Raw genomic sequence first — 6,000 nt, 5'->3', positions numbered from 1 at the left:
ATTCCAAGAGGGGCAGTATCTCCAGAGATCGCGGTGACCAACCGTTTCGCGCCACTGCAGGACGAGTTGACCCACGATCCTGAGAGTGGGAGGACTGAAGAGCCCCAGGGCACCCAGGTGGCCTCATCCTCCAAGAAAAGGGAGTTGGTGATAGTGGGGAATTCAGTCATTAGAGGGGTAGATAGCATAGTGTGTTCGCGCGACAAGGAGTCTCGCATGGTCTGTTGCCTGCCTGGTGCCCAGGTTGGAGACCTCCTGGAGAGCGCGGACAAGCTCCTGGCCAGAGCGGGGGAGGATCTGGTGGTCATGGTCCATGTTGGAGCCAATGACATAGGAAAGGGTAGGTTTGGGGTTCTGCAAGAAAAATTTATTGAGCTAGCGGGGAAGATTAGGAGCAGAACCTCCACGGTAGTCTTCTCTGGAATTCTACCAGTACCACGTGCAAGCAAAGGGAAACAAGCCTTTATATGGAGCTTTAACACGTGGCAGGAGGAAACGATGCTTGTAAATCAGTCAGAGCAGCACTGTAATAGAGGTGGTTCTGGGCAGTTGGGGGCGGGGGTGGAGGGCAGGAGAGGCACACGTGGTACCTTGAAATTCCTCTGTTTAAATGCTAGAAGCATAAAAAATAAAATTCTCGATCTGGAAACCGTTATGAGTAATAGTAACTTTGATGTTGTGATTACAGAGACGTGGCTTGGTGCAGGGGATGGGGATGAGTACAACGTAGAGGGATACAAGCTGCTAAGAAAAGATAGAATCAATAGAAGAGGAGGAGGCGTAGCTCTCTATGTAAAGGATAATCTTAATACTCAGGAAATACCAGGAATGGAGCCCCTTGGTGTTAGTGAAGACATATGGATTAAGATATTGGGGGAAAATGAAAAAGGCCTGAATGTTGGAGTATGCTATAGGCCACCAGCCTCAGACAGCAATGTCAGTAGTATGCTCTTTGATAACATTAAACTAGCATGTCAGGAGGGTGAGACAATAGTAATGGGGGACTTCAATTACCCTTCAATTAATTGGGAAGCTGTGTCAGGTCAAGGTAAATATGAGGAAGAGTTTTTGGATGTTGTAAATGACTGTTTTTTGATACAGTCTGTTACTCAACCCACGAGAGAGAACACAATCCTAGATCTGGTTCTGTGTAATAATCCTGATAGAATCGGCAGTATTGAGGTAGGGGAACCACTTGGTACAAGTGACCATAGTTCAATTACATTTGAAATTTTTTGGCAAGTTAAGTCTGCATTCTCCAATGCTAGAGTATTCAACTTTAGGCAAGCTGACTTTATTAAGATGCGTGATTATGCAAGGAATATAAACTGGGTACCTCTTCTAGGTGGCAAAACTGTCAAAGAAATGTGGTGCATATTTAAAACGATTATTCTGGATGTACAGTTGCTACGGAACAGTTTGAAACAAAAAAGGAAATTATTTAGAAAATACAAGTTGGAGAGCTCAGATAGTAATAAGATTGAATACGGTAATATGCGAGCTCAAGTTAAGAAAAAAATAAGGGAAGCCAAAAGGTGTTATGAAAGACAAATTGCACTAGATGCAAAGAGCAACTAAACGTTTTTTTCAATATTATGGTCAAAAAAGGATAGTTAAGGATGAAATAAGAGGTATAAAAAATAAGGATGGGGTTATGGTTTACGATAACAAAGCTATTGCTGATACACTAAACAGCTACTTTGTGGAGAGTTTCACTAGTGAAGTGTTTTTGCATATGCCTTCAGGTGCAGTCAGTTCTCAGAGACTTATAGAGGAAATTGATTTAAATGATGCAGAAGTACTAGATAAACTTCAAAAACTTAAAACAAATAAGGCAGCAGGCCCTGATGGAATATATCCAAGAGTTCTCAGAGAACTAGCAGAGGTGGTTTACAAGACTCTGACAGTTATTTTTAAGCAATCCCTTAAAACTGGAGAAATACCAGATGACTGGAAACATGGCAGTGTAGTACCTATCTACAAGAAAGGAGACCGGACTGAACCAGGAAATTATAGGCCTGTCATCTTAACTTGTATCGCATGCAAAATACTGGAATCCATCATTAGGGATAATTTGGAATTATTCCTGGAACGAAATGGTGTTCTAAATAATAGCCACGGTTTTCGCAGAGGGATGTCGTGCTTAACAAACCTCCTGGACTTCTTTGAGGAAGCTACAGCATGTCTGGACTCAAACCAAGCTTATGATATTATCTATTTGGATTTTCAAAAGGCATTTGACAAAGTTCCGCACGAGAGACTCATATTGAAAATGACATCTGCGGGAATTACAGGAGCTATCACCGAGTATCGAAGTTGGCTGTCTAATAGAAAGCAGACTGTAACTGTGGGAGGAATTGTATCAGAGCAGGTACCTGTACGAAGTGGAGTCCCACAGGGATCGGTGCTGGGGCCTTTGCTATTTCTTATATACATAAATGATCTTGATGCAGAGGTTAGTAAAATTTGTAGTAGTAAAATTTGCAGATGACACAAAACTAGGGGGTCTAGCCAACAGTATAGAATCAACTAAGTTAATACAGAAAGACCTAAACAGCATCCAAAAGTGGGCAGATACCTGGCAGATGTCATTCAATTTAGATAAATGAAAAGTCTTGCATGTGGGAAATAAGAACCTTAGACAAGACTACTTCATGGGTGGAAAAAACTAGAATGTGCTCAATTTGAAAAGGACTTGGGAGTAATGGTTGACCAAAGCTTAACAGGATCTAGGCAGTGTGCTGTAGCAGTAAAAAAGGCCAACAGGATGCTGGGATATATAGCCAAAAGTATTGAATATAAATCTAAAGAGGTTATATTGAAATTATAAAATGCCTTAGTCAGACCGCACCTGGAATACTGTGTGCAGTTCTGGGCACCGCACCATAAAAAAGATACCGAAGCTTTAGAAAAGGTTCAAAGAAGGGCAACTAAATTAGTTCCTGGCATGAAATATAAAAGCTATGAGGAAAGACTCAAGTTACTTAACCTATTTAGACTAAGCGAGAGCAGGCTTAGGGGTGATTTAATTGAGGTATTTAAATTTATAAAAGGAATCAATAAGGTTAACTATAATAGATTCTTTAGGGTGAGTTCAGTCTGTAAAACAAGAGGACATAAATGGAAACTAGTTAAGAGTAAGTTCTGCACTGATATAAGGAAATATTATTTTACACAAAGAGTTATCAATACATGGAATAGGTTGCCAGGTCATGTAGTTGAGGCAGAGACCCTTGCTGTGTTCAAGTCTAGACTTGATGCAGTTTTGGATACTCTTTAATTAAGAAATGGCGAGCTTAGTTGGGCCGAATGGCCTGTTCTCGTCATCATATGTTCTTATGTTCTTAATTCAATAATACACATCAGCAATACCTTTGCCAGTGGTAATAATATCGATTGCATACCTCTGTTATTATACTGTATGTTCTCCAAAATGGTTTTGCCTCGTCGCAATCATATTTTGAAAAGTCATAAGTCCGATTCAAAATATCTATGTGAGTAGTCATATATTCAGTTTAACCCTTTCATGAATGAATTATGAGAAAAATGTTCCAGATTTTTTTAAAGATTGTTTTATTAATCAAAAATGTGCTAAAATTGAAATCCATTTTAGTTAGTTTACAAAATTCTGTTTTATTTAAAAGTTATTTAACTGTCCATGCATGTGGACATCATGCAACAAAGGAGTAAAAAGGGGGGTATAAAGCCACAGCTGACATTAAGGAATATCATGTTTTTTTTAGGTTATGTCATGTATATAAGCTCAATTATTAAAAAACAACAAAACACATATTTTAGAAACAACAGAGAGGAAAAAACTCAAAGTGATATTAATTGATTGGTTAAATGTATGCAGAAACCTTGCAGCAGTGTAGTAAATATGAGAATACATCCACTGCTGATGAAAAAAAAACAAATTTCTCACTTTTTAAGTTCATTTTCAGTTCATGTTGAATCATCTCAGTTATAAAAATATCAACATCCAATATGTAACAAACAGAGTACAAATAACTCAAACTGATTTCTTTATAGCTGTAGGCAAATTATATTAATAGAATAAAATAAATTATATTAATTATAATATAAGCTAATTTAAATCATAGTTGAACAAACACAACAGATATAATAGCAGGTTACACAAACAAGACTTAATGTAATCTGAGTCCACTGTTGCATGACGTCCACATACATGGCCAGTTGGTTTTTGAGGTATAAAGACTACATTTTACTCTAAATTTAGGTTTACAAAACACAGACATGTTCATCACAGTTTCCTGTGCATAGTAATATTTTTTTCACCTGAGTTGACCTCTTTGAATGGAAGTTTTTCCACAGATATGCCTGAAGCATTTTGTGCATGGCTACCACCATCAGCCATCTTGGATTGAGGGTGTCAGAAATAATTTTTGGAATACAAGATAGTAGCTACTGTTACAATATTGCTATGGATCTACTGATACTACCCCGAAGTGGTTTGGTGAACTCCATCATCATAAACTAACCCAAAATGGAGTTAAATTAACTGTCCACAAATGTGGACACCATGCATGAAATTAAGATATCTCTAATTCTGTTATAACTACTCATATTGGAGGAACTTTTATCATTGACTTCTGTGGCACTTCCAGTTTAAGACAGCTACAGTTAAATAATGACTAGTCAAAATTTCGGTCCAGATGTCTTGAATTAGAATTATGACTTGGCAAAATGAAATTGCAACTCAGTGCATTTTTCAGTGCATAAAAATTGAACAATTGAGATAGGTAAACATTATTTTCACTTGTGGCAAAGGAATTGTTGATGTTTGTGATTGAATTAAAAAACACCTGTAAATCAGTTTGACAAAGTCAAAACGTATTCATGAATATACAACATTGTTTTACGGATATCTTAAATTATCATTCTGACTAGTCATAATTTAATTTTGACTTGTCAAAATCGAAATGTATCTAGTCAACATGTAATTATGACTAGTAAGCTTGACTGATTAAATTTTAAAACACTGAAGACTGAAACTGATAGAACAATTGTTGTCTTCACAAAGATCAGGTACAAAAAAGGAATGGAAAGGGAGGAATAAACAGGAACAGAATAAAATTTCCATCTTTCTAGAACTATTTGGATTACTAGACCACCTAATATTTGAGAGACTCATTAGATAGATATTCAATTATACTGACAGTGTGCATGGCAAGAAACAGTGGAGTCTGGGGGGTTCTGGGTGCATGTGTTTACAGTTGTGTGATTGCTAGTTTTAATCCGAAATTGAAGGACCACAAAAGTGCTGTATCTGTTCCTGGTCTGGGTCCTAATAATATTGCCTCAGAATGAAACCCACTGAGAACTGCAAGGGTCCCTGTCCTTAAAACCTGATAATACCATTGTGACCTCCACCCCCACTCCAAGCAGTACTGTTTCCTTTATCAATTACCAATTAGTAATTATCCCCAGTGAGACGTGTGACGTTCTGCTCCAGTCCATGCCGTGTTACTGAGGCAAAATTACCAGTGTGACCAGGTAAATGCATGGCACAGCCACCTCCTTACTGAAAACAATGCACATGTAACTTCAGCTTTTCTGTCCAATGTAAGGTTCACCCCAGCAACCTTTCTGTTATGAGTCCTACTACTCATTACCACTACACCACACTGCCACCCTATTGGTAATTAAACATGGAGGGTCCTGATCTGTTACAGTGAAGTGACAGAGCACCTGTCCCAGAGATCCTGGCTACTCCAGAGGTCCTCACCAATACTGTACTCTGTGGACAGTAAAAAATTCCAATACAAAACAACCACATTTTCAAAACAGTGTAATGTAATGGACAAGTGATATATATATATGTATATATATATATATATATATATATATATATATATATATATATATATATATATATATATGCACAATATTTATATGTATGTAGTGGTACTGTAAATGCATTTGCAGTGTAAAATATACGTGATGTGTAGTGGTTCTCTGTGGGTCAGAACAGACCAA

This window comes from Megalops cyprinoides, chromosome 16 (assembly GCF_013368585.1).
Source record: "Megalops cyprinoides isolate fMegCyp1 chromosome 16, fMegCyp1.pri, whole genome shotgun sequence".
NCBI classification, from domain to species: Eukaryota; Metazoa; Chordata; class Actinopteri; order Elopiformes; family Megalopidae; genus Megalops; species Megalops cyprinoides.
The sequence above is the reverse complement of the archived record's forward strand: the minus strand, read 5'-3'. Positions refer to the sequence as shown.